At 40.9% G+C, this 27,235-nt stretch overlaps 1 protein-coding gene and 1 long non-coding RNA gene across 5 annotated transcripts in view; one reads left to right on the plus strand and one right to left on the minus strand.

The window, feature by feature from the left end:
• Positions 1–27,235, plus strand: part of LOC146511668 (A-type potassium channel modulatory protein DPP6-like) — a 262,569-nt gene that overhangs the window by 102,346 nt on the left and 132,988 nt on the right. The window lies entirely within an intron of this gene.
• On the minus strand, positions 5,916–7,572 carry LOC146511669 (uncharacterized). The gene is made up of 2 exons (XR_014876158.1): positions 6,041–7,572; positions 5,916–5,965 (listed from the first exon to the last, which is right to left on the minus strand). It is a non-coding gene; the product is annotated as an uncharacterized LOC146511669 (long non-coding RNA).

Consider the following 27,235-nt stretch of genomic DNA (forward strand, 5'->3'; position numbering starts at 1 on the left):
CATGTGTAGGCAGGTGATGCAAATCTGATTGCTCTGAGTGAATGTGTGGGGGGTTTCATTAATGACTATGATCAAGTAGTTCCCAAGCGGGCAACAATTGCAGTTGTGCACACACCCACTCTTGTCCACACATAGTTTCTGTCTCATCATTTAATGTAGTTGAGGGGCACAAGCAGTTAAGCAGTTATCCTGCAATAGCGAGCATCTCCTCGGCTCATAGAGAATGTGAAGAGCCTCACCTCTTATGGATGCAGGCAATTTAATGATGACTGCAAAGGACATCAAAAGAAGATTTATCATATTTTATTGGCTCTGCCATTGTGAGAGTTCCTGACAAGGCTAAAATTATTATTATTATATAAGCTTCTGCTCAGATTAATCACGTCTGCAGCATCTGGAAAAAGTTATTAGAGAGCAAAACACATTGTAATGCTAAAATTATTTCTTTTTTGCTGATTTTATCTATCGTTCTAATAGTTATCTAATAGTTTGGAAACCTAGTTTGTTGGCAGTTATGTTTATGTGGTTGTGACGTATTTTGTATGCAGTTAGAGCAATTGCTTGAAATTCTTTGAACAAACCAGATTTGGTTAAATACACCCTCTGTACTGAAACGTTTCTCTGTCACTGGCTTTTATTTGAAAATGAAATTAGAACATTTTAATATGCTTGGATAAGACTTTAATAGTTTAATGAAATGTTTGAACAAAAATTTGTGGAAATGCTCATTTAGGTTCCGGGGGTGTGTCTACATGTATTCTTATGACGTTTGAAAGCGGATGAGTCCCTGAAATGCCTCCTACACTTTTGACAGATGTACGGTTTCTCTAAAGCGTGGATTCGCTGATGTGTCTTCAGTTGTGATGACTGACTGAATCCCTTGTCACACTCATCACAATAGTATGGCTTCTCTCCTGTGTGGATCCGCTTCAGATGTGATGACATACTGAAACCCTTTCCACACTGATCCCAGGAGTAGGGCTTTTCTTCAGTGTCGGTATGCTCATGTACGTTCAAACTATATGAGTGAAGCTCTTGTTACACTCATAACACAAGTAGGTTTTCTCTCCTCTGTGAATACGCTGATGATGCTTCAGATTTGATGACTGACTAAAGCACTTGTCCCACTCATTGCAGGAGTTGAAATAAACTAACAAAACCCTAAACTGGGGAAAGCTAAACATAGGAACACAAGATACTTAGAAAAATCAATATTGAAACCTGAAGGAACCTGGGACTTGGAAACCACGAGGAGAGAAGCAGATGACGCAACAAGGAACAAAGGAAAACACACACAATATAGGGTAACGAGGGAATACACAACAGGAGGGACGCACAGCTGAACCTAATCTGACATGACGAGACGAAGGGGAAGCAAAACTCAAAACACTGAAGATGGGATGCAAGAATGTCAAAGTAAAACACGAACCAAGAGACATTCACAAAGATGCAAACTTGACACTGTGACATGGAGACATGACTGACTAGGGGAACAGAGAGAACGTGACACACTGCGACGAGTGTAACTAAATGTTGAACACAGAAAAGACAGTGACAGAAAACTAGGAACTATAAATATAACACAAGCAGAAAGAGAACCAAAACCATGACAAACAACAAATCAAAGAATATAATTAAAACCAGAATTACACATAGTGGGTCACAGAATCAGTACCATGGCAAACATATTTGATTTGACTTTGGGGTTAGGGCTTGGCCGGCTGCCATCTTTACTGTATTTCCCTATAGGTTTGTATTCGGCTTTCTTGGAATGCATGTCTCCTCCTTATCTAATATGTCAGGTCAAAGGGACTTACCTCTGCCAGTGTCAGCATTTGCTGCTGGTGCTCATCTTCCACAAATTCCTCCATCAGTGAATCAGCTCTGACAAACATAAAGATAACAAGTTAGAGAAAATGATTCAGTTACTGCCATAAAACAACACCGATGTTAGGACTTATCACTTAGGTACATGAATGAATAACCAGATATTAACCTTTAAATATTAACTTGAAAATAAGAAGAAATATTTGGAAGTTGCAATAAGAGAGATAATCCAGACATCCATCCATCCATCCATCCATCTTCATCTGCTTTATCCGGGGCCGGGTCGCGGGGGCAGCAGCCTAAGCAAAGAGGCCCAGACCTCCCTCTCCCCAGCCACCTCCTCCAGCTCATCCGGGCGAACACCAAGGATGAGACAGATACTTCAAATTTACAGACATTTCATCTTAAGGCTGTGCAGTTTTTAAAGAAAAACTGGATGTGAAACATGAATTTAATTTAAAGAGAAGTGCAAAACTCTGTGAATGTCCTTTGATTTACTAGAACTACTATTAACCATAAGTTACAAATTAAACAAGTGAAGAAAGCTTGTCTGTCTGTGAAGGTTCTCAGTCATCCAGGTCATTGCAGTTCATACTTCATAAAGAAGTCCAGACGCTTTTCTTTGCAAGCTCCTTTGACCAAGAAACCTTGTCTTTTCTTACCACTGGGATGTAAATTAAATGTGATTCAGTCCTGTTTAATGGTCGTCTTCACAAAGTTCACAGAGCTCTGAAAGATGCACTGATGGTTCCCATGGTAACCAAAGTTGACTCCACCTCAAAAGGTCCCAGAAGTGAATTTAAAAAAACAGCGTGAAAATGAAACAACTTGATTCAAAAATGTGTGTTTTGTTTTTTCCTTTTTTTATTAGTGCAGATCACTTACACAGGTTAAGTAACAGGAAGAGTCCAAGCTCTGTTCTACAAAGTACAGACCAGGTTGTCAGTGTTATGAAGGTTGTTCACTTCTTACCTGTGGACCTAGTCTGCTCTGGAGCCCGAAATGTTTAAGATAAGAGATTAGCATTAGCACAATTACTGCCTGCTGACCAATCAAATCTTTAGAAATACAGTTGCCATTGCAGTACACGGCCTTTTCAGGACTAGTTTCACATGTTTCACAAGTTTTGATATGTGAGACATTTGTGACTTCAGCATGTTTGGAGTGTGTAGTTAATGTGTAGTGTAGTCGATTGTTTTGTTTTGTTTGTCAGAACAATGAGCGACTGCTGAATGTCGCAGTTGCTGTCAAAAAGCTACAAAAGGCAGATTGCAATGGAAACACCGTCTCCAGGTGGAAGTGATACACCTCCTGCTGTCAGACCTGCAGGTATCAGGCTTGTGATGTTCTCCTTTATCTTATAGTGGACAGAAATTATTTTTTGGAGTGGCACAAATAATTTGTGTGACTAAGTATTTGATGCAGATTGTTCTGTAAATAGTTTGAAATGTTTATACAAAGCTGTACATCTTCAGTGCTGGCATTATGCACACACCTATACTCTCAGCTGCAGTCTTAAGATCTAAAATCAGGTACTTACTTATCAGGACACCCCACTGTGCTTTAGCACTTATGGCTGAATAAACAATTTAGCACTGATTGTTCCCTCAGCAGCATCTCATACATAGGTGTCGAATTACCTCAGTTCACCCTCCATCACCCCACTACACTCCCACATCATCTATATCTCCAAACTCCTCTCACTCATTAGCTTAAGCTCTCTAATCGTACTGATAAGGGTTAGCATCATGAAATTTAAATAAGTTAATTTGCTGCTCATAAAGACTCTCCCGGCGTGGGTTGCCTCTGAGCAGACAGTGAAAGCTAAAAGCGAATTTCCCTGGCCTCCATTAGGGCCTGTTAATGTGCGGGCCATTCTGCAGTGTTTGGAGACAGAAGGACTTAAGGTTGTTTTTGTTTACATACAGTTGCTGGGAAGTACGGATTGTAATGGCTCTGGGTGTGGCAGCTGCTTTATAAATGGAAAAGGCTGGTGGGCTGTCTAGGCAGACAGTGGTTTGCTGGTGGAGCAGCTGTACTGTCTGTGATAGAGAAGACGTCAAGCTCAGCAGCCACCGAAGAGCTAACTAGCTGCCACGGGCTTCTTCAAAAATGATATTCGAACATCCGATGGGGCCAGCGCTGGGCCTTCACAGGAAACCCTCAAGGGTGGAAACGGCCAAGAGATTCTGGAGGGTGAGTGATGAAAATGAGTGTTTGTGTATGGAAGTGAGTCTGGATGCCATGTAAAAAGAATGCAGCTGGGTAGAGGATATAAAGAGCATCGCTGTTGAAGAGAATTTTGCAATCGATTGTAGAGTTCTGCAAGAAGCCTTTGTAACAGCTGGAGCAGCAGATCTGCATCCTACTAACTGAAACATTGATACTATGCATGCTGCTGCTTCGAAGAGATTAAAAGAGATCTGTCTGCTCTTTGTGTACATCATCCGTTTTCTACGTTAGCATTTGAGAGGGGAAGGACGGGTTACTGGCGTTTCAAAGAAAAATCACTGCTGTGCATGTTCCTTAAATATCTCTACGTCTCCTTAAAAAGCTTTATTGTTGTCTAGAGAGCCATCCCGTCTCCCTGATAAAGACTTGTCTTTATCGCTCCCAGCAAATCAGTCTAATGAGCCTGTAAAAGACCAACTTCTGGTCCCTTTGAAAAGTATCCCTCAGATCAAGCTCAGCCAGCCTCAAAGTTTGTCCATTTCTTTAAAGGTTATCCCAGGAGAGGTGGAAACCTAATGAAACTCGATCTCGTCTGGAGGTTGGATCAAAATGCTACATAGGGTGTTTGGAGCACCCGCTGGAGCCAGTCAATATTGCATTCCCTCAGGATGATGGCTTTAAAAGGGTAAAGAGAGACTCTTTCTGCTCAGAGTAGAGTGCTGAATACAGATTCATGCAGTTTAGGAAACTTAACTGTCTGCCTCGTTAGAATGAACTTAAATCAGGAGTGTGTCTTTATCCTCATCATCTCCCTTGCTTTGCTTTCTTTTCTCTCCAGCCCACATCAATCTTGCCTTCTTCCAATACCCAGAGGCTTTCCCTTCAATTTAATCTCTATCACTCATCGTGTGCGCAAGCTCAACTCTCTCCATCACACACTGCCGACCTTTACTCTCCACTATTTGATTTGCACTATGTCGTGCTCCACCCCACTTGACTCCACTCTGTTGAGTGTCAATCAAGACAGGTCTGCATGGACAACAGGCTGTGCACTCCAGCTCAGACCTCTTTAGTGCTTTTGTATAGTGTGCACAGTTAGCATTCTTACAAATTCTTTTCATTTTCAACAGAGTGCCTTTCATAGGGACAGGTACCCTGGCAACATGCTTCACCTTTCTTTACAAAACCATACAAATTACTGTTTTCTTTCCCAAAATTTTACTTTGCCAATGTCTATAGAACACAAAATGGGGTCTGAAACAAATCTTTTATCAACACGTGGTGAACTCTGTATTCAGAATCAGAATAAGTATCATGTACACCTACTGTGGTTGTTTTACTCACAATTTAAGATTACATACATGGCTTCCTGCATCAAACTCTAACAAAAGCCTATGAAGTTTCTTCTATGTTTTCATTTAGCAATGCCTTTGTCATCTGTCTTTTTTTAAGATAAGCTATTACATTAAGCACTACTTTTACCTTTTCATTTATTGTCCACATACTTTTTTGTTACACCTTCCTCATGTTTACAAGTAAAGTTCAGCATGACTCCTAAAAAGTCTGTTTTCTTTTTTCTTTTTTTTAAAGCTGCCCTAATCAATATTTTTTCTATTTATAATGGATTGAAGGTTTATCTGAAATCTGATGCTTGTTGCTTGTAGTGAGAAAAGCCTCAGAAAATGACTGCCCTGCTCAGCACTTAGCTGCAGAGTGCTTGTTCCTGTCTTTCAGCTCATTGTGTTAGTTTTCTGGTCAACACCTCTGCTGTTTGGCTTCATCCTCAGCAATACATTGTGTTTTGTTGCTGCCTGCCGTGTCTGGATAGCCGACCACTAGTTGATCATTTTGGTGCTGAGCTCTCGGATTATATTTGGTGGAGACCAACAAAACGCTGGTAAAGTCAGCCTGAAGTGTTCTTTTTTTTTTTTTTTTTTTTTTTTTTTTTTTTTTTTTTTTTTTTTGCCTGTCCCGTTTGGTTCTTTTGCCATCAGAATTATTGTCTAAAGGCGAAGAAAGATGCCCAACGGATTTTCTTTACCAAATTGACCATCCCAGCTTTGCCGTAATGGTCCATTTGATTCACCTTTTATTCTTTATTTTATTTTCACTTGCTGAATACGGGACAGACTTGACTGGGGGAAAGAAAAGGGAGAAAGAAAGAGGGGAAGAAAAACAGTTGAGAAGAGGGACGGGGGAGAAGGGCAAAAAACAAAAACCAACAGAATAAGCAGAAGAAAAAAAAAAAAAAAAAAAAATACATATATCGATCACCTGGATCACCTGTTGAGAAAGAAAAAAGAAAACAAGCAGAAGAAAACGAGAGTAATACAATAAACCACATCACAATGATATATGGGAATATGACAGTAAATACTAAATATTAAACATTATTGTGCAGCACGTAAGATCGACAGCACAGTGTGCATTGAGGTAGGAGCCAAAAAGGGTGTAGTTTGTGTGTGTGATCACCCGTGTGTACACCTGTGAGCATGGACGCGCTTGTTTTCTTAAAAGGTTCCCTCATGTAATGATCTGCTAGAGGGTGTGGGGGGCCACTGCCCCGTCCTCCAGGGCATGAAGCAGGTATGGAGGAGATCAAAACCCCAGACATCCAGAGGCCCCCAGAACACAAGAGACCAAGGAAGACCAACAGAGGGGCAGCCGCGCCACTGTCCCAGAAAGAGCTGAGGAGAGTCCCAGATGAGGGGTCACCCAGCAGCCACGGAGCAGAAGCCAGGGGGGGCTGCAGTGACGTGCCCGTGAGCTCCGCCGGCAGCCAGCTGTGCCTGAGTGACCGAGCCCCAGGCCGAGAGGCCGGGGGCACCCCACCTCCGAAGTGGCCCAAGCGAGCCCCAGGCTCCAGGCCCCGATAAGCAGCCGCCAAGGAGTGAGCCGGTGTGTACCCGGACGCCCACCCCCGGACACAAAGAACCACCAACGCACCGACGTCTGAGGGAGTCCGCCCCCGGCAGGGGAAGTGGTGGGGGGAGATAGGCCTCCAAACCTTGGAGGGCCTGAGCTGTCCTCAGAGAGGTGGCATCTGATACCCAACCTGACATACAGACACAGACATACAGGCACACACAGATACAAACATCCATTCCCACCCTCATGCTCTCATATGCACTTACTCCACACTCAACCAACGTGGAGACAGACATAAAGAGACGCTGTACACACAATCACACTCCCCAAGCGTACTCTACGAACCGGGTCTAGGTACCCTTGCCCCTGGAGGGGGGAACTGCACCCAGACCCAGGTTGTGTTACCCTTTTCCCTGCAGTGGGGAGAAGCAGACCGCCCCGACTCCGCAGCAGCAGGGAGGCCCCACACTCCGGACCCCAGTCGGACGGCCAACTCCTCCTCCTAGCCCCCCTGCTCCAGCAGAAAGCAGAGAACGAGGGTGAGAGAAGACTCCTAACCTCCCTCCACCCGCTCATTGTAGTGTTGATGTATGTGTGTTCTAAGGTGCGTTTAAAACCCAGGAGGGCATGGAGCTACCTGCCAGAGAGCAGCAGGTAAGCGCATAGTCCCTCCTGCTAGCCCTCAATGTCTACGTGTATTTAAAATTGAGAGGTGGGCAACGACGCCGGGGGTGAGGTGTACACCCTGATGGTAATTGGGATTCCGTGTAGCGTGCCCACCCCCAAGATCCTATATTTATGTGTAATGAGAATGTGAGTAATGTGAATGTCTAAGTTGCGGGATAAAATTGAGGCAGAGGCAGCCAGAAGGGGACAGAGGGGGGGGGGTTACCTCCTCTGCACCCTGGTGACACACCCCCACTCCAAGGCCCTGCATGTGTGGGTGGTTGTGGTGGAGCGGGAAGAGGGAGGCAGCTGGAGATGGGGAGGGAAGGAAGGGAGGAGCAAGTGACCCCTCCCTGGGGCCAGCTCCCCCGCTGACCCCAGTAGGCACCCCCATACTCCGCGACCCACCAGGGAAGGGGGGCCCAGGCCCATCCGAACCGGGGCCCAGCGCAGCGGCGCCGCCCGGCCCCACAGAGCCCGGGGCAGTCCACTCAACCCCACAACAGAGAAAACTGCACCCACCCCATCATCCACTCATCTTCCAGACTACATAAGACAATAGACGCCCAGGCTGAGATCTTCCTCCACCTCTCCTGTATCTCCCCCTCTTGCAGAGAGAGTTCCTGAGAGAGGAAAGCCCCTGCAAGATGTGACAACCCCCCCCCCACCAGTTGAAGAGCCCCCCAGCTGGCTCGGCGCACCGGCGGCACCCTGCGCCAGTGGCGGGCCCCCATATACCCACCGGCCCACAACCCCGGCAACACACCAACCAGGACCCAGGCCCCCGAGGCCCGGCCAGGGCCCCAGGCCAGAGCCGGAGCGCCCCCAGAACCTCACGCCCGTCCCGGACCCACCCAGGGGCAGCCAGGCTACCAGGTCAGTAATCCCCGTCCGTCAGCACAGACCCTCCCCTAGCCCCGCTGCACGTAGCCACGAGGAAGCCGTCACCTAAGAGCCAACAGAGCCCCTAATTGGCCATGACCGCTACCCCGGGTTGAGCCCCCCAAGGAAGATGCTCCCGGGGAACCCCCCGACGCCCCAAGCCTGACCCTACCCCCACACCAATCACAACAGTGAAGGCGAGACCAAAATATGACCCCCCACCCCCACTAGGTGATGGAGCTGATCAGAGGAGCCCAGAGCGATTGATCTGATGTGGTGGCAGAGGCTGTATCAAGACTAATGTAATCTAATAGATAATTTCTATATTGGTTAGAATTAAGATTGTTTTTATTTTTCCAGTTCATGAGGACTGTTTTCTTGGCTATGCATAGAGCAGTGAAAACCATATGGGCTATATTCTTTTCTGAAGTGACATTATCTAAGCTGCCCAACAAACACACTAAGGGGGAAGTTGGAATGTTACATTTCAGACACTTTGATAAGTCTTCACATATCTCGCGCCAAAACTTCTGAACTGGTGGACAGAACCAAAGAGCGTGGATATAATTGTCCGGTGAATTGGTTTGGCAGTGTGAGCAGTTGTTGGTAGATGCAAAGCCCATCTTGAACATCCGATGACCTGTATAGTGCACTCTATGTAGTATTTTGTATTGAATCAATTGAAGACTGGGATTTCTGATTAGATGAAAGGTTTTTAAGCAAATCTGAGACCAGAAGTTTTGGTCTAAGTTAACTGATAAATCCGCTTCCCATTTTGCAATAGGAAGTGATATTGATTCATCTGTTTTAGAAAGCATTCTGTATATTTTGGATAGTAATTTGGGGGTTTTAAGAGTAAAAAAGTGAACCACACTTGGTGGTGTTTGTAGTTCAACTTGACCCAGTTTAAATTTCTTTTTTATTATGGATTTAATTTGTTGATATTCTAAAAATCTTTTCTTGTTGATCCCATATTGTGTAACTAGTCTGTCAAATGAAATAAATTCTGTTCCTTCTAGTATATGTTCTACATATTTGATTCCTTTACCATTCCAATCTGAAAAGTTTATCATATTATTGTTTTGTAATATGTCAGGGTTGTTCCAGATAGGTGTACGTTTGCATGGGATTAATGAAGACTCTGTCAACTTCAGAAACTCCCACCATGCTGTCAGAGAAGAGCTGATGTTGATGCTTTTGAAGCATTCATGTCGTTGGATGTTTGAGCTGATAAATGGTAGATCTGAAATCTCTAGATTATTGCAAAGTGCTTGTTCTACATCTAGCCAAGGTTCATCTAAGAGGGTATGTTTTAGCCATCCTGAGATAAACTGAAGCCTGTTGGCTAAGAAGTAGTGCTGAAAGTTAGGTAGTTCTAATCCTCCTTTATCCTTGGTCTTTTGTAGTGTTTTTAAGCTTATACGTGGGGGCTTATTTTTCCAAAGGAATTTGGACATATATGAATCTAGAGATCTGAACCAATCTTGCGGCGGTTTAGTTGGGATCATTGAGAATAAATAATTTATTTTTGGTAATACCATCATTTTTATAGCAGCAACCCTTCCCATGAGTGATATGGGTAGACATTTCCATCTAGCCAGATCACCTTCTACTTTCTTTAAAAGTGGGGTATGGTTTAATTTAGTTAGATCTGCAAGCTTGGGAGAAATATTAATACCTAAATATTTTATATTTCCCGATTGCAGTGGAGTAGAAGAGGAATTATGGAAGCAGCAATTAATAGGAAGGACTGTAGATTTTGACCAGTTAATTGAGTAATCTGATATTCTTGCAAAAGAGTTTATCAATTCAATCACCCCAGTGATATTGGTTTGTGAATTTTGGAGAAAGAGTAACACATCATCAGCATAAAGGCTGATTTTATGTTCTACGTTCTTGCATTTTATGCCCTTAATTGCTGAATTCTGTCTAATTGCTGCTGCTAGTGGTTCGATAAAAATTGCAAACAGTGAAGGGGAGAGTGGGCATCCCTGCCTGGTGCCCCTCAGGAGACATAAGCTGGAGGATGTCTGGTCATTTGTTCTGACACAAGCTGTTGGGGAATTATATAATATTTTTAACCAGTTGATGAAAGAAGATCCAAAACCAAATTTGTGTAAAGTTGCAAATAGAAATTTCCAGTTAACTCTGTCAAACGCTTTTTCTGCATCTAAGGAAAATATTGTAGTTTCAAGGTTTTTACTGTATGAGTAGTCTATCAAATTAAGTAATCTACGTGTATTTGTTGATGAGTGCCTACCTTTTATGAAACCAGTTTGGTCAGGATGAATTAAGAGGGGGGTTATTTTCTCTAGTCTCTTCGAGAGAGCTTTGCAGATTATTTTGAGGTCTACATTAATAAGGGATATTGGACGATAGCTTGAGGGATATACAGGGTCTTTGCCTGGTTTTAGCAGGAGATTAATGTTTGCAGAATTCATATTTGATGGAAGTCTGCCCTTTTCTTTGATTTCTAACAACGTTCTGTAAAAAACTGGTGCTAGAATCGTCCAGAATTCTTTGTAGAATTCTGCAGGAAAGCCGTCTGGACCTGGAGCCTTATTATTGGACATATTTATCAGGGCTTCCTGGAGTTCACCTGATGTCAGTGGCGAATCCAGTGCCATTGCTTGAGATTCTAATAATTTTGGGAGAGTTATGTTGTCTAAAAATTGATCAATTTCCTTTTTAGATGGGTTTATTTGTGGTGAATACAACGTTTTATAGAAATCCCTGAAAATGTTGTTTATTTGTTTCGGTTCATATATTGTGTTCCCAGATGAATCTTGAACAGCACATATAGTTGTTTTTTCTTTATTTATTTTTAACTGGTTTGCTAGAAATTTACCGGATTTATTACTATGTTCATAATTTTGTAAGCGTAGTCTTTGTACTAAGAATTTTGTTTTTCTATCAATTATCTCATTTAATTCTAGTTTTGTTTTGCGTATTTTGTTCAATGTTTCCTGATCTTGGTGGGACGCGTAGGCTTCTTCTAGTGATTTGATGTTTTTTTCTAATTCCTGAATATTTTTGTTTTCTTTTTTCTTTTTATGTGATGAGAAAGAAATTATTTTACCTCTCATCACAGCTTTCCCTGCTTCCCATAAAACAGAAGCTGATGTTCCGGGAGTGTCATTAAAGTCTAAATATGAAGTCCACTCTTTTTTAAAATATTTAATAAAGTCTTCATCATTAAGCAGTGATGTATTAAATCTCCAGTTTTTACTTGGCATAGTATTATTCTTGTGCATTAGTGTTAGAGATACAGGAGCATGATCGCTGACAGCTATAGGATGAATCTCAATGTCTGAAATGTCGCTCAGCAGTGAGCTGCTGACCAAAAAATAATCCAGACGAGAGTAGGAGTGATAAACATGTGAGAAAAAAGTATATTCCTTACTGGTGGGGTGAAGGGAGCGCCATGCATCGCAAAGACCAAAGTCGCTCATATACTGTTTGATTATATTTGTGGACTGCCAATTACGCTGAGTTCCTGCTGTATTGAGCCTATCCATTTCTTCATTCAGTCCAAGGTTGAGGTCGCCTCCAAGCACAAGTGTGCCATCTAAGTGTTCAGAGAGTGCACTGAAAAAACCGTGAAAGAATGAGGGATCATCAACATTTGGACCATATACACTTACAATACATAGATTTTTATCAAGTATAGATAGTTTAATGATTAAGAATCTGCCCTCTGGATCTATAACTGTATCGAGTACTGTGAAATTAATTTTTTTATGAATTAAAATTGCTACTCCCCTTTGTCTAGAATTATAACAGGCTGAGAACACATTAGGAAACTCAGGTGTTTTAAGTTCATTCGAACCTCTAAGAGGTCTGTGGGTCTCTTGTAAAAGGACAACATCTGCCTGTAGTTTTTTGAGTTGGTTAAATATTTTTAACCTCTTTTCTCTGGAGCCAGCTCCATTTACATTCCATGTAACGAATCTTAGTGCACCCATAGATGTCTGTGCATAACTAGGGGTGTACTCTGTGTGTGTCGCTTAGACAGGTGGAGAGAATATATCACTTGTTCATAAATAAGGAGAGGGAGAGAGAGAAAAAATGTGTGGCGAGATGCTCCCCGAGTCTGACTATGTGTTTGCATATTTACTAATATGAGTATGCTTGGCTTAAGTGTGTGTATCCTGTAGGTCTGTGTGCGCTGTCTGACTGATGTAAATGTGCTGCCGTTGAGCGCATGACTGTGCGTGATCGTGCAGTGAGTAAGTGTCGAAATAAATGATGTTGTTTGTGGAAGAGTGTGGAAGCAGGTGATCGAAGCAGTGAAAGAAATAAAGAAAGAAACCAAGGACGAGGGTGAGCAGCATAACAACAAGAGGGGGAAAAGAGAGGAAAAAAAAAAAAAAACGAGAAGAGAGAAAAGAAAACGTAAACATTCCAATTAAATCACTGACGGAGAGTGACGGTGTTAATATTGCTATGAAATCACACTTAAGATGTGATTTGATACCGGTAAGTTAAACAAATGTTAATCCAAGTTAGTGTGAGTGGATAGGGAAAGGGTGTAGCGGATTCTTATCTGGTCTGAAGTTAATACAGCCACGGAGTGATGTTGGGGTCGCGGTGGAGCTGTCCGTCCACGTACAGCCGGTCCACAGCGATGACAGCGCGGGAGCCTTTCTGGATGAAGCCGCGTCGAAGTGGGAAGAGGACCCTGCGTCGTTCCAGGATCTCTTTGGGGAACTGATCGTTCACGCTGAAGTCCGTTCCTTTTAATTCCCTGCCGCGGCTTTTCACATGTTGTTTTTGTTTGAAGTGGCCGAATTTGGCCACGATAGGACGTGGTCTCCCGGCCGTAGCCCGAATGGGGCCGAGGCGATGCACCCTATCGAAGACGATGTTCTTCACCATGTCCTCCGGCAGCTTCAGGTGGGTTTTGATGAAGCTTTTTACCGTGGTCTCCGCGTCCTCTCCAGCGGCTTCTGGAATACCAGAAAATACTAGATTATCACGCATGCTACGAGCTTGTAGATCAATAACCGTTTCTTTTATTTTTTTATTTTCTCTATTTAGCTGAGTAACATTTTCTGTGAGAGATTTCACCGACTCCCTTAGCGTGGCATTTTCAGCAGCGAGCGTTTCCACTTGCTGCTGGCTGAACTCCAGGGATTCTCGCAAGCATTTAAATTCCCGGTGAAGAATCTCCACCAGGGACAGCCTTGCGTCGAAACTGGACAATCGCTTGTCGATTGACTCCAGTATGTCGGCAATATCTTTGCCAGCTGGCGATGTTGTGCCGGGGGAATCTGCCGGGCGTTGTCTTTTCGACGACGGTGTCTCAGATTTGGCCGGGGAAGCTGTACTCTGGGCCTTCTTCATCACGAGATCCTGAAAGCACTGATCAATATAATCTTGGAGAGCGTCTAAACTCTCCCCGTTGTTCTCCAGGGTGTTGGAGATAATTTAGACAAATATTGTTAGTTATGAGACAATTGATAAGTGTATTTGGTAATACTGAAGCTTAAAGAAATTTGTTCAAATCTAAACTACCATTTGCTTTAATTTTCCGCCAAAATCTCCGGCGTCTGACGTCAGTTACAACATTAGTCGCTTACCTTGACTGTCACTTCCGCCTCTCTGACTGTCCTCCTGAAGTGTTCTGAGTTGCAAAACAAAAACAGTCAAACAAAGTCATCTTCTTCAAATCTGCCAACAACAAACATCATTATCTATTCCAGACTGACCCAGTTTTGATGTGGAGGATTATTGTTGGTAATGAGAGATGGATAAGGCAATGATCCAGAGACTAAAACAAGTTCAAGTTGAAGACTTTGAAAACCAGAAAGTGGCGCATTATTTAGGGAGTATGTAGGTTGCATGGCATTTCGTTTTACAACACAATGCACTGAAAATAGAGCGTTTTGCACAGTCAATACAATTGTCTCTGATCACCAGCCCCACACATTAGATTTATCACCTGCTGTCCTGCTTTGGTGAGATCCAGCACTTATCACAGATGCACAAGTAAAAATGAAGGAAGCAGCCAAATCACTGTGAGGTGATGATCTTAAAGTTCGAGATCAGACAAATTTCCACCATTTGTCTATGATACATGAGTTGTATGTGTGATCTGCCTTACAGAGATTTTTGTTTGTTTGTTTGACTACAAAAGCCAAAAATCCAATTTATGATTTTGTTTTTCCTTGAATGAGGTCGGTGCAGTTTTATTGATCATTCCACTTGGTTCAGGGTCTTAGCTCCTAGCAACTAAATAGCCAGTTATTTAGTTGAAAGTCATGTCAATAAAGATGAATTAAAGTCTTCAAGTTCCATTTGTAGTTCTAAATAGATTCCTGATTATTTGTGCAATACGGTGAAATGTTCGTCACACATTGCAGCAAAGTGTGAAATGTGGTGAATCATGAGCCGGATGAGTTGAGTCTTTTCAGTCTATTCATCACAGCATACTTTTATTATATTGAGACATTTCTCTTCTACTGGTGTCTAGGTATCGTCATAGGCAAATTAATAATCAATGGTTAATACCACAGGGATTTCTACAGTGACTACCATATCCGAAGGCGTATGTTTGTTCATTTTTGACATGTCAGCATGAATTTAGACACATGAACTCTCATATATTGCTGTTCCAGTAAGCTTCTTTGTCCCTCTTGGCAAACAATTAGTCAGTGCATAGAATCCAAGTCATGTCAGGGTCAGTTGAGTAATCTGCGCATACCAGCTTTACCCACTCCTTTCTACAGCACCAGCTAAAAACAGTTTAGTATCTAAAAGATAATTTTCCATTACCTTTGGCTATACTGAAAGTTTCTAAGGCAACGTGCAAGGCATTCCATGGTCATCCGAGTTCTCTTTTCCGTTTCTATTGAACTTAACGTTTGAAGAAGTTTTGTTTATGTGTGCAGTTTGCAGAGCTTCTCCTCAGGCTTCCAGCAGAAAATATAAACAGAAGAGTTCATTCTGTATAATCCGTCTGATATCTGAGTCTTCTGTAGCCTTGAATGTGTCAACTAACAACTTAAAAAAATAATGTTTTCTAGTATGTATAGAGGGCTGCAGGGTGGTTGTGTGTCAATCAAGAGTTTGAAAGCTTTTGAAAAACACTTTCTCCTTTTTGAGAAAGTGTTTGAGAAATTGAAAATGGGAAAATTTGAAACTGTGGCCTGAACAAGATTCAGAATTTCCAGCTTTCTAAAAAAGCAAAGCAAGCGCTGTTTTTATCACACTCAACAGACTAATATTCTCTCACATAGATTTCAGCAGATGATCTGAGACATACTGATTTGCAATTCCAACTTGTTTTTCGCCATTTTTGTCCCCAGACGTATGCATTTTATGCCTGTCTGCTCCCTGTAATTTGACTGTGCCAGAGTCTGCCTTGTACCTTGTCTCGTGTTTCTTTTTTTCTTTTAAGATTAAAATGTAGATGCCGCCAATGTATCATTTCACATCATCTAGTCAGAAAGTTACAAAATCCACTGGGTTCCTGAGTAGCTCATGTACTGAACAGATTTGGTTTCATGTCATTAACACTGTGGTATTATTGTGAACTCTGCTGCAGTGGATTTTGCATCTTAATTTGTCCTTGGTGTATTTCATCTTCTACACCTTTCAGTCAGCTCTTTTGTTGAAAAGTCAACATTTGTTTCCTTTTTGAGCTTTTTCCCCACTTTATATGTGATTTCTGATTATTGTATCTACCCCAAGAAACCATTGTTACCTTGGAAGAGAAACGGGAGCTCTGTCTGATGATGTCTGGATGTTGTGATTTTCTGCAAACTCGGCATTGTTCCTACCTACCCTGATGAACTGAACTACAGGAGTAAAAACACTGCAAAGTTTGAAAAGTCCAAACTTTCTAAATGATGCACAGTGTGTCTGAGTTCAGTGTAGAATGACAGTGTACTGTAAGCTATGCTTGGGAAGGAGAAGCTGGTAGAGAAACCAGAGCGAGTGTGCTCAGTCAGCCTGTTCGGTAAGTCAATTAAATGTGGCATCAGATCTCTCACCCACTCTCGGCTTGTTACAGGAGACTGGTCAACTCTAAGTGATGTGTATGTCATAGCGTGGTGGATTGAAAATTGAAAATGGGAAAATTTGAAACTGTGGCCTGAACAAGATTCAGAATTTCCAGCTTTCTAAAAAAGCAAAGCAAGCGCTGTTTTTATCACACTCAACAGACTAATATTCTCTCACATAGATTTCAGCAGATGATCTGAGACATACTGATTTGCAATTCCAACTTGTTTTTCGCCATTTTTGTCCCCAGACGTATGCATTTTATGCCTGTCTGCTCCCTGTAATTTGACTGTGCCAGAGTCTGCCTTGTACCTTGTCTCGTGTTTTTTCATCAGCTCATAAAACAGGAACAATACATTTTTCCTCATTTATCAATGCCTCCACTCCCCCTTCCTTCTTTTTCTTGCTCTTTCTTCTCTTTTGTTGGAGTGTTTGAGCTGACGGATGGTATTGTGTGTCTGATTGCGGGAAATCTATGGCAAATGTAATTTTATTATGTCTCTGGTTTCCTCCTGTTCCTATGAAGAAGAAAAAAAAACCTCATGGTGGTTAAATGGAAGCATGTACATCACTTGTACCTTAATAAAAATAACTTGAAATGAATATACTCCTGCAACAATTAGTCAATTAATTAAACCTTCAAACAGCGGAAAATTAGCAGCTTTTTAATTGGGAGATTGATTAGTCATTTAATGAGGCACTTGAGAGATTCTGCACATAATAAGCATAATTTGCAGATCATGGAGTGTACTTTTGTGTCTTTTCATTAGAGCTTGATTCTCACAAAAAATTAGAGAATCTTGCTTTGATTTATTTGTAGTCATTCTTTGTTAAAAATACTGCAAGCAAGGTTTTAAGATGGATGGAATCAACCTGAACTGTGTTCGGGTACATTCAGTTAGTGAGTAATTAAATCTGATAGGCAGTTTAATACAAAATACTGTCAAGCAAGATAATTTTTCCTGTGCTGCCATGGAGACAGTAAGTACAAGGTCGAGCCTGCACACATCCCTTTTCCCTTTTCATCCCCGTGATGCCCTCGTGTATGCAGATGTCAAATAAGTTCCAACTGCCGTACTTCAGCATCTAGCAAGCTTTACAGCACAACAAATATTAGCAAAAACAAAAACACTGTTTCGGTCCAGTTTGGCACACGATGCGTCTGCTAGCTAAATGTACAGTTGTTCTATTTACAGGTGACATTTGATAAACCAAATATTTTAGCGTCTTTTTCTTCTTTTTATTAATGTTCATGCGTTTATCGTGTTCTACTGAGGTTATCTGGTTATTTCATACAGAGAAATCACAACAATGGTAATTCAGTGTTATTCGGCAGCTAGGTTAGTAAATCCAGTCTTAACTGAGTGATTTGCTTCACTGATGCAAACTTTGGCGCCCATGATCACTGCTAGGTTAGGTCCAGGGTTGCAGAATAGACATTTTATATATGAAAGCACTGAAATAATTCTTTAATTATAATGAAGAAAATGGTGGTATTTGTATATCTTCCAGGGGGAAAAGCTTTTAAGGTGTTACTTGTGGACAAAGATGAGAAACTTTAAGTTTATTTATGCGATTTTTGTCCTGTTAACCACTGAAATGAAAGATAATTTTGATGATGCTTAAAACTAATGCCCCAAATAAGTGCCCAGGTGCATATGACAGCTAAGTGAGAGAACTTGCTTTTAAATTATGTACAAGTTATTAGTTTAAAATTAAACTCAGTGAACCACAGCCTGTCCACAAAGAAAATATTAATTTTGGAGTAAATTTTTGACTGCAAGATGTAGGTGCAAGATTATTTCCATATAAATTATTTATAGAACTATACATTGGGCCACCATTAAGGCTACACAAGCAAATCAGGGGTAAACAACCACATCGCAAACCCATGTACATAATTGCAAGCATAATTGTGTAGTGTGCTCGCACTACACAGAAATGTAAACAAGTGCAAGCAGTACCTGTCTTAAATAGCACAGTATGCAAAGCGAGAGAGACATTTTCCCAAGGTGCACAGCTGCATTAATGAACTAAGAACACACACACAGACACACACACAGACTCACACACATACTGAGAAAGTGTGTGCAGACTATTCTCAACACATTTGGAATTTTCCAGAGATAATATTTTAACATTAGAACTGCCAATGGGGTCATATTGACCCCTTTGGATTTTACAAATACTGAAACGCCGATAAATTAAAACCCCATCATCTCAAATTTCATGACTTTCCTAAAGTTGGATCATTGGTCATATGGTCATTTTAAGTGAGTGGGGAGTGAAGAGAAAAAAAAAGAGACCATGTCATTACAACCATTTTGAAAAATGAATTTAAAATAACCACTGTCCCATGTTGCCTAGCAACACATATTATTTACACACATTTGACATGAAGGCTGGTATAACTTGAGCCAAAGCCAGCTACTGTAGATGTGATCGATATATAAATATATACGGGACTTGAGCTTGATAAAAGATGAATAATTACTGCAGGCTTGTACAGTCTTCCTCCCACCCACATCAGCTCTACTGTTAACCCTAACTACATAAGCTCAAAGAGGCTCCAAAATCACGCCAGTTTCCATCATGGTAGTTACATCTGCTTCTGTTATTACCAGAATTATTGATAAGGACCCCCAGGGCCTGTCCATGAATGGTGCTTACATATTTACATCACTGTGTAGTCAGTGCATGCTCTATTACCTTGGCATTTAGCTACCAAACATTACCCTGTGGAGCTATTGTAGCTTCCTCACAGCTAAAACATTCATCATGTATTAGCTGTAAGGGTTGCAGGATGGTGTTGTCCTTTTCCCCCCATTTGAGCCACAGGCCCATAACTCAGCTGATATCAGTCTGAGAATTAATGTGTACATGTAATTTATGACCCACTTAGACGGAGTTGGTGCTTTACAGCTTCATGCGGTATTTATGCACATTGTATATTCAACCTCACTCTCAGCATATGGTCAGATAAGGAACCCAGCCTTATACCCAGTCTTTGAGTATTGATGGAGATATAAGGAGATGCCAGACTTTGTAAAACATTTGGCTGCTCTGTAGATTTTTTTTTTCTGAGCAAAGTACATGTCTTGAACCAAACTCTGCTCATGTATTACTTGTACATCTGATTTTACTCTTTTTTTTTTTTTTGCCATGAATTTAAGGGTGGAACACAGAGAAGACAAGCAAAGACCAGGATATTTATCAACTTAGGAATACCTGTTCTTCCCAGCACCACAACACAAATCATGTCAAGCTCATCTCATTCAAATCACTTCAACTTTATTGCTTTTTTATAATTAAATAAGGTGTCAAAATTGCTGCTCCCTTAAAAAAGGGGGAGGGGGTGCCCCATGCATGTACTTCATGCATGGGGCACATTTTTTTGACACCAGAAACTCTGGTTTTAAATGGCCCATATGGAGAGTGAAAGAGGAAAGCATCAGGTGAAATGCTGTCTGAAAATCTTCAGCTGAATCGTCAGATAACACTGTAGCCAATTCTTTACCAGACTAAGTGGAGAAGAGTTATTTATGACTTTTAAGTGAACCAAATGATTTCTAATGTGCGCAGTGTGGTCAGTTCCACTGAAATTAATCTTGAAGCACATCAACTGTTGCGTTCTAGGCCAAACCCTGTTCCTGTTACAAGTGCCAGTCATGGCTTACAAAAAGCTAAATCAGAGTCAAACAATAGCCGATGATTTCTATACTGCATCTGATCAAATCTGTTCCTTATGCACTTAAGGGACTCTTTATTTGCATGCAACCAAAGCCTGCTCAAACACAGTTCTGTAGAACTCTGTAAACATCAATATAAGCCTGTGTGTGTGTGTGCAGGACAAGTAAAGCCTCCAACAGCATTGAATCGTTTAGCTGACTTGCTTTATACCTCTATCACCGTGCTTTCTCTTCCTGCATCTATGACTTTATAAACTCACCAGACAAGAAGACTTGGTCCTTTAAAGTAAATGAATTTGCAGTCACTTAGCCTTGCGAGTGACACCTTAATGAAAACTAATTTAGATGTAACTCTAATGTGCAGCGTGCAGGTCTGAGACACAGCTTCTGCTGGTGTGCTCTTTTGAGAATGATATTGCAGTGTCAAATGGTAGATGAGGTGGATGTCTGAGTGAAAAATAGGATCAGTGCATCCCCTTTATTATTCATGAGCAGGAGACTTTGGTCACTGCAGAGAAATTTATTAGAGGGCAACTCTTTCAACCTTTAAGCAGAGCACCACAGTCATTCAGGCTGTGAATCGTGCCTGGATTTCTTTCAGCAAAAATGAAAGTCTGGCTTTGTTTTGTTTTTGTTTGTTTTTTTCTAAACTACAGATAGTAAGGGCAGTTCTTCCCAACTAATATTAGCATTTGATCATAACTTATAATTCTCTGATTATGAACTTTAAAAGGTTTGGGTAAATCAAAAGAGCCTTCTGTTTTTCACTGTCTAGGACAGAAACAGGAAAATCTCACAACAGGGGATTTTAAGGGGGATATAAAGAATAAGTGAACAATGTCCATCACAAATTCTAAAGTCTTGAATCTGTCCATTGTTCTTCCCCCACCTTATCCAGTTGCTGTCATGAGGCAAGAGGGGTACATCCTGGACAGTTTGCCAGCCTGTTGCTGGGATTATACACAGAGCCAGACTAGCATTTAGGGTCATTACACCTGAAACCAATTTAACCCAACATTCACATATTTTGTCTCTAATATAAAGGTGCAAATTCTGATTTTTTAATTTTTTTTTATTTTAATTCACGTACTAACAAAGTGGCTGGTCGGAAATATGCTGTTGTTATATTAATCAGTGGACTGGCTATATCCAATTGATTTGAAATTCACACAATTCAAAGAAAACCATAGTTTAACATGATCTAAACCACACATTTTTTACTTTATTTGAACCGCTTCTAGCTTCTCTTGGCTTGATCTGGTGTAACTAATATGTAATTAAAGTGCAACTAATATACAATGAGCAAATAGGTGTAATTAAGGTTGAATGGGGTGCAGTTAAGGTGTAATTAAATTTAACTAGGACATGATTGAGGGATAAGTCAGAGTTCTGGGTTGCACATAGCTGTGCAATGATGTGGGGCTTTAAGCGACCACCACCAAAAAGATACAAGTTAGGAAAGATTAAATTATCCTTGAAGTTTGTAATACCTGTATGGATTATTTTCCTTTCAAAAGGCTAACATGATTTTTTTACATGAGCATCCTCCGTTAATGATTTCCATTCTTCTTCTGGCTACTTAGATCATTTTCAAAAATCAAATTTGCTCGAGCAAGAGCCCTTCTGAGATGATGATGTTCTCATCAGTGTGTACTGCATTTCTTTGTGAATATGTAACACACAGTCTCAGCAAGATCTGCACAAAATGTGGATATCAGAAATTGATGAATCCTCAATTCTGCTGTTAGGCCCTCTTTAGGCACTGTGCAGGAGCACAGATTTTAAGGATCTATACCACAGTAATCAGTGCCGGTTAGAAGATTTAGCAAAAGCATTGTTAATATTTAATGAAGACCAAAGAACATATTGGTTTTATGCTGATCTAAAATGATTTGAGCCACTGTGGTGCATAGCCACACTAAAACTTAAAGACCTCTTTGTATGCACGGTCAGGCAAACTTACAAGGGAGACCTTTTATGTTGTAATCAAATATTTATATTATAATGGTCTGGATGACAAGGCCTCTTTCTTTCTCCAATGTTAATGGCATATTTGTCTGTTCCCCAACTTCTGTTATATGAAAACGAGACAAGCTGTAGAAAGTTGCAAAGCATATCGTGGGCAATGGCATGACACTTCCAAATGTCTAGTTTACAATAGCGGCATGGCTCTTTGATGGGAACAATATTATGAAAGGAGTTTTAGGAGAGTGGTGAGAAACAGCACTTTGTGTCGTGATCGCTTTTAAACCTCAGAGCATTCGATGTAGTCTGTTCTGTTTTTATAATAATACACCGCAGGCTCCTCGTGTCCACATCACGGCTCTGTCATTTAATGTCAGCGTCAGCTGGGCGGTAGGAATAAATCGAAGCTCTGGAGAAGTTTGATTTGGAGTAATATGAGCTCACTCTGAGGGATGTGGGGGGGAAATGTGTGTGCAAATGTTTTGACTGAATTAAAGAAATATTTCACTAAAAATAACTTCTCAGTCATAACTAATAGGGGCTTTTTTATTTTAATTTTGCTTTTCCCTTATAAAATACAAATATCTGCATTTTTGAGACCGCAGGACGATTAAGATTATTGTGACCATTTGAGAATGAACTTGCAGTTTCATTGTCTTTCAGATAGTTGCTTCGAAGTTGGGGACTAGGTCGCTCAAAGTGACTTGGTTGTGAGAGATGGCAATAAAAGGTCGATAGGGTTGATTCAGTCTGCTGTCATTTTGTGATTAAATGGAGTCAAGTTGACAATTTAACTCCAAAATGACACAAGTGCTAGCCACTTTGCTTTTATATAGGAAGTGAACCAGACTGACTATAAGTGATTGCAATCAGTTATAATCTCTGTGATCAAAAGTGCCTGCCCAGCGGTTGAGGGTGTTGCAGGCTCAACCTCTTGGTTGCTGCAGCTCTCTTGGAATCTCTAAATGCAAAATAAAAATTCAGTCTAGTCTCTGGGTAACCACTGATTGTTGCTCTAGTGGGACTGAGTGATTATACAGGCTGAAATGAAAGAATTGAAAGTCATTAATGTCAAAAACCAATTGGTAAGAGTTGAAGCATCCTAGATGTGATGCCAGGAGTGTGCTTCTGTTTTAAATTTGTTCATTTTTAACATGACCTTTTCCAAAATTATTTTATGGTAAAAAAAAAAATGATGGTATCACACTTTGCCTCTCCTTATAATTAGTTGAAATTAAAATCTAAAAAATAGTCATTTAATTGCAACAAAATGTTAAAGTTCAAAATTTGAAAAAGAAAAAAAACCTCATATAGCATAATATAATGGAAATATTTTAGTTTTCTTTCTTATTATATAGACCTTTGTTTAATAGCACCTCTACCCTAAGAACTGTGCACATGAACAGTCATTTATCATGACAGCAAATCCAATAACACATTTGACTCCATTAAACTTTGATCCTTTAGCACAGCTGCAGTCTAAAAATTGAGGGTATAATATGTATGCCTGGCTCAAAGCCTCCCAACAACGCCATTATGCACTCTTTCTTTGGCACCAGTGGCCACTAATTATTGCTGCAGCGCTGCAGCTTTGCATCCATTTGATGGAAAGGGGAGAGAGCAAGTGGGTGGTGGACTTCCTGTCTCTGTGGTGTAACTGAATCAACCTGCATACTCTGGCTGATCATTTCCTCTCAAACCTACACTTGCCTTTAGTTACAGAAGGCTTTTTTTCCCCTTTATAAGCTCTAGATCACAGCTGCATGATGGCATTTCCACAGTTACATAAATTATAAGTTGTTGTCAATAAAGAAGTGTCAAGTGTTTACAGTTAGGCTTGGGGAGAGTGGCGTCCTATTGTGTTAGAACATGCATTTTCTATTTTTTTTAATGTGATAAACAGCATGCTGCTTCAGGCACATTTGCTGTTAATATCTACATTTTCATTTCACTGCATTTTACAGGAAAAAGGAGTTATTTTATTCAAATCAACACGCCACCACCACATCTGCTCATCAGTCCCTGCACCCTGTACCAGATTTGCTTTTTCTGCTACTTTGTCATCTCTCCCAAAGTAAAATTCAAGCTGAAGTGTGACTGGTTTTACATACTGGAGGGATGCATTGTGAATCACAGAGGAACACTGGTTAGAGCGGTACTAGGAAGGAAACATATCTGCAGTACAGGAAATGCCCCACATGTGCACAAGGAGAAGGGGTTAAAGGACAAATTTACAATGGGTATTTAGATTCTCTTTTTAACTAATGCTAAAACTGTTCTAACTATACTTATATATTTGATGTTTTGCTCATTGTTTGAATTGATTAGAAAAGGCAATAATAAGCACAGCAGCATCAAATCTATATCATCCAAACAATAAATAGAACACAAAGGACAGCCTCATCCATTTCCCATCTCCTCTCTTGCAATTGTTGTATATTAGTAATGAAAAGCATTTACCTTATCTAAAAGCCTAGCTATTCTCCCCAGATGCTAGCATCTTCACTCCCAACAGCTTGTATTTCTGCTCAGCAGGAACCAGCAAAGTCTCACAGGTCCTCATTGACACTTTGATCAGCCGAGCATGTGTTTGTTTTGATTTTCTTGTGATTTGACAGTCTGGGTGCACCGTTACACCCCCCCACCCCCCCCACCCCGCTCCCCGTGGAAGCCCAGCATGCTTACTGACACGCAAGAAGCATTGGCATTTCCAAAGTGTCCATCTTATCAGACTGAAGTTGTCATTTTACTTCCAAATACTAGATTTATGACCAACATTACAAGTATTATTTGTGGTGGGTTTGTGTTTGTTTGTTTTTTTAACCTCCTCAAAGCTCAAACCGACCAAACTGTGATTTGACCCATGATGTGTTTTTCTGTCAACAGCCCAGGCACACACAGCAGGAAGTGTTAGAAAAAGTGCTGGAAACTAATTGCTTGTTTTGTGGTGCTAATTGAACCAAAGTCAGAATATCAACTTTTTTGTTTGTCTTTACATTAAAAAGAAATATCTTCACTTGTCTCTGTTCCACTGAGGAAACACTCCAAATCTGTTATATCTGAAACATGGACGTGAACGGTGAGTAAGGATGTTTGTTTTTATACTGTTTTCTGTCCCACTAGTGTCAGCTTTTATAGCCACAAGCATACCATAAGTACGTATCTACAAAAATACTGGTCTTCCTGCTTCAGCTTAAGCCCTTAATTTCTTTTTAATTTAATTACAATTCACAATTTTAAACTACAAACTTCTGTGGCAACAGTCTAATGAAGACCTACTATTTTCAGTGTGACTGTGCCCTTGGAATAACTTCCAATTCCAATGTGTTTGCACCCATGCTCAAAGTCTTGTAAAAAACCTTCTCTGTAGAGTGCAGGCTGTTCTCGCAGAGTATTGATGGCAATAGCTTTTAGCAAAACGACCACATGAGTCCAATTGCGGTGTCCATATCCTTTCAACACCTGTTGTATTTTTCTCCTTAGGGTTGATTGTAGTACTTTGTCTTCTTAAATGCTTGACTCATAAATTTACAGTGGCCCAGAAGGACTGAAAAGTCTTCTATAGTTTGGATTGAGGAGACGTTTGTAAAACAAAAGCATTGCTTCATCTGTATCAATTGTATTTTTATGGGCCTTATGTGGGACCATAAACTGCCTTTGTCCTAATTGAAAAGTCTGTCCGTGAACTCAAATCTTGTTCTGTTACTTTAGAAACTCTGATAACGGTGTATTGGCTACATGGAGCTTAAACTATTTTGTTTTTCACGTCTTATTAAATGCTCTTCATTTTTTCCTCTGCCTCCTGATGTCATACTTTGCTTTCCTGCCCTTAGCAGACCTGTCCTGTGCTCCGCGGAGCTCTGCCTGCCGGGCCTGATATTTGTCGCAGAATGCATTTGCTCACGTATCCATTTCAAGTAAATTAGTGAGGCAGGTCTGACCCTGGATGATCGGAAATCCTTCAGCAGCTCATGTCCCTTGCTGAGGAACAGTGGAAGGTCAAGTCATCCACCCCAGGCAATCGAGCAGCTGCCCTGTTGCTTGATAGTAGAACTACTTCTAGAGAGAGAGATAGAAAGAGCCAGCTCCAGGCAGTCAGAGATCCACTCTCTTTTGCCTTGCACCTCCCCTGTGATCTCTCTTGCTGCAAACAAAGCAGGTCATTATGTTCAGTTTTACTGGGCAATGATTCAGCAATTAACCATTACAGCAAACATAATTTCACACGATTTTTCTCCAGCAGTCTGCAGCAGCTAAACGTATGGTAATAAATAACTCCTGCACAAAAGCTTGAAAGAAGACTTTTAGTTTCACATTAACATGTTATGTTGGCTTGACCCAAAGGCCATTTATTGCTGTCTAAGAGTGATAACGCACAGTAGAAAATACTGACATAAAAAATGTATAAGCATTAAATTAAAGATGTGGGATGAAAAGGTTGGCTGAAGTTGTTATTTAGTTCAACTACAGTTGGAGCCAATGGGATTGGTGTTTATTTTTTCCCCCCTTTTTGCCTCTCATTTGTTTCTCAATGGCCTTAACATTCTTTGAAATGGATGCTTTACTAACACATTTCATGTAGACCTGTGGTGTTTTACTTTCTGGCCTAAATCTTTAGAAGACTGCTGTTATGGCAGACCTGTGGCTGACTGTTCTCTCTTGCTTTCTAGCAGTGTTTTACATTTGTATTCCCCAAACTATATAAACTTATAAACTAAATAAAGTTACATTAGACTAAATATATTCAAACATTGTTAAAGAAACCAATTTGAGACAATCTGAGATTTGTAAATTCCTGCATTGTTCTACTTGGAGCAGGAATGGGATGAGGGGTAGGGCTGCCACGATTAGTAAACTAGTCACGATTACGTCGACTAGTCACGATTACGTCGACTATCAAAATCGTCGACGACTAATTTAATAGTCGACACGTCGTTTGAAGCTTTGTAAGATCCTGAAAGACGCAGGAATAAGTAGTAGGAGTGTAATAATAGACTGAAACAGAAGATGGCAGCAGTGCACGTACAAGGATGCCAGCTGCCGTGAAACCCCAAAGAAGAAGAAGCAGTCTTCTTCTTCTTCTTCTTCTTCTTTGGGGTACACAGCGGTATCCTAGCTGTGTTCTTCAGGGGCTGTATCCTTCGGAGACTGCATTTGTA

Source organism: Neolamprologus multifasciatus, chromosome 9 (genome assembly GCF_963576455.1).
Source record: "Neolamprologus multifasciatus chromosome 9, fNeoMul1.2, whole genome shotgun sequence".
In the NCBI taxonomy this organism is placed as follows: Eukaryota; Metazoa; Chordata; class Actinopteri; order Cichliformes; family Cichlidae; genus Neolamprologus; species Neolamprologus multifasciatus.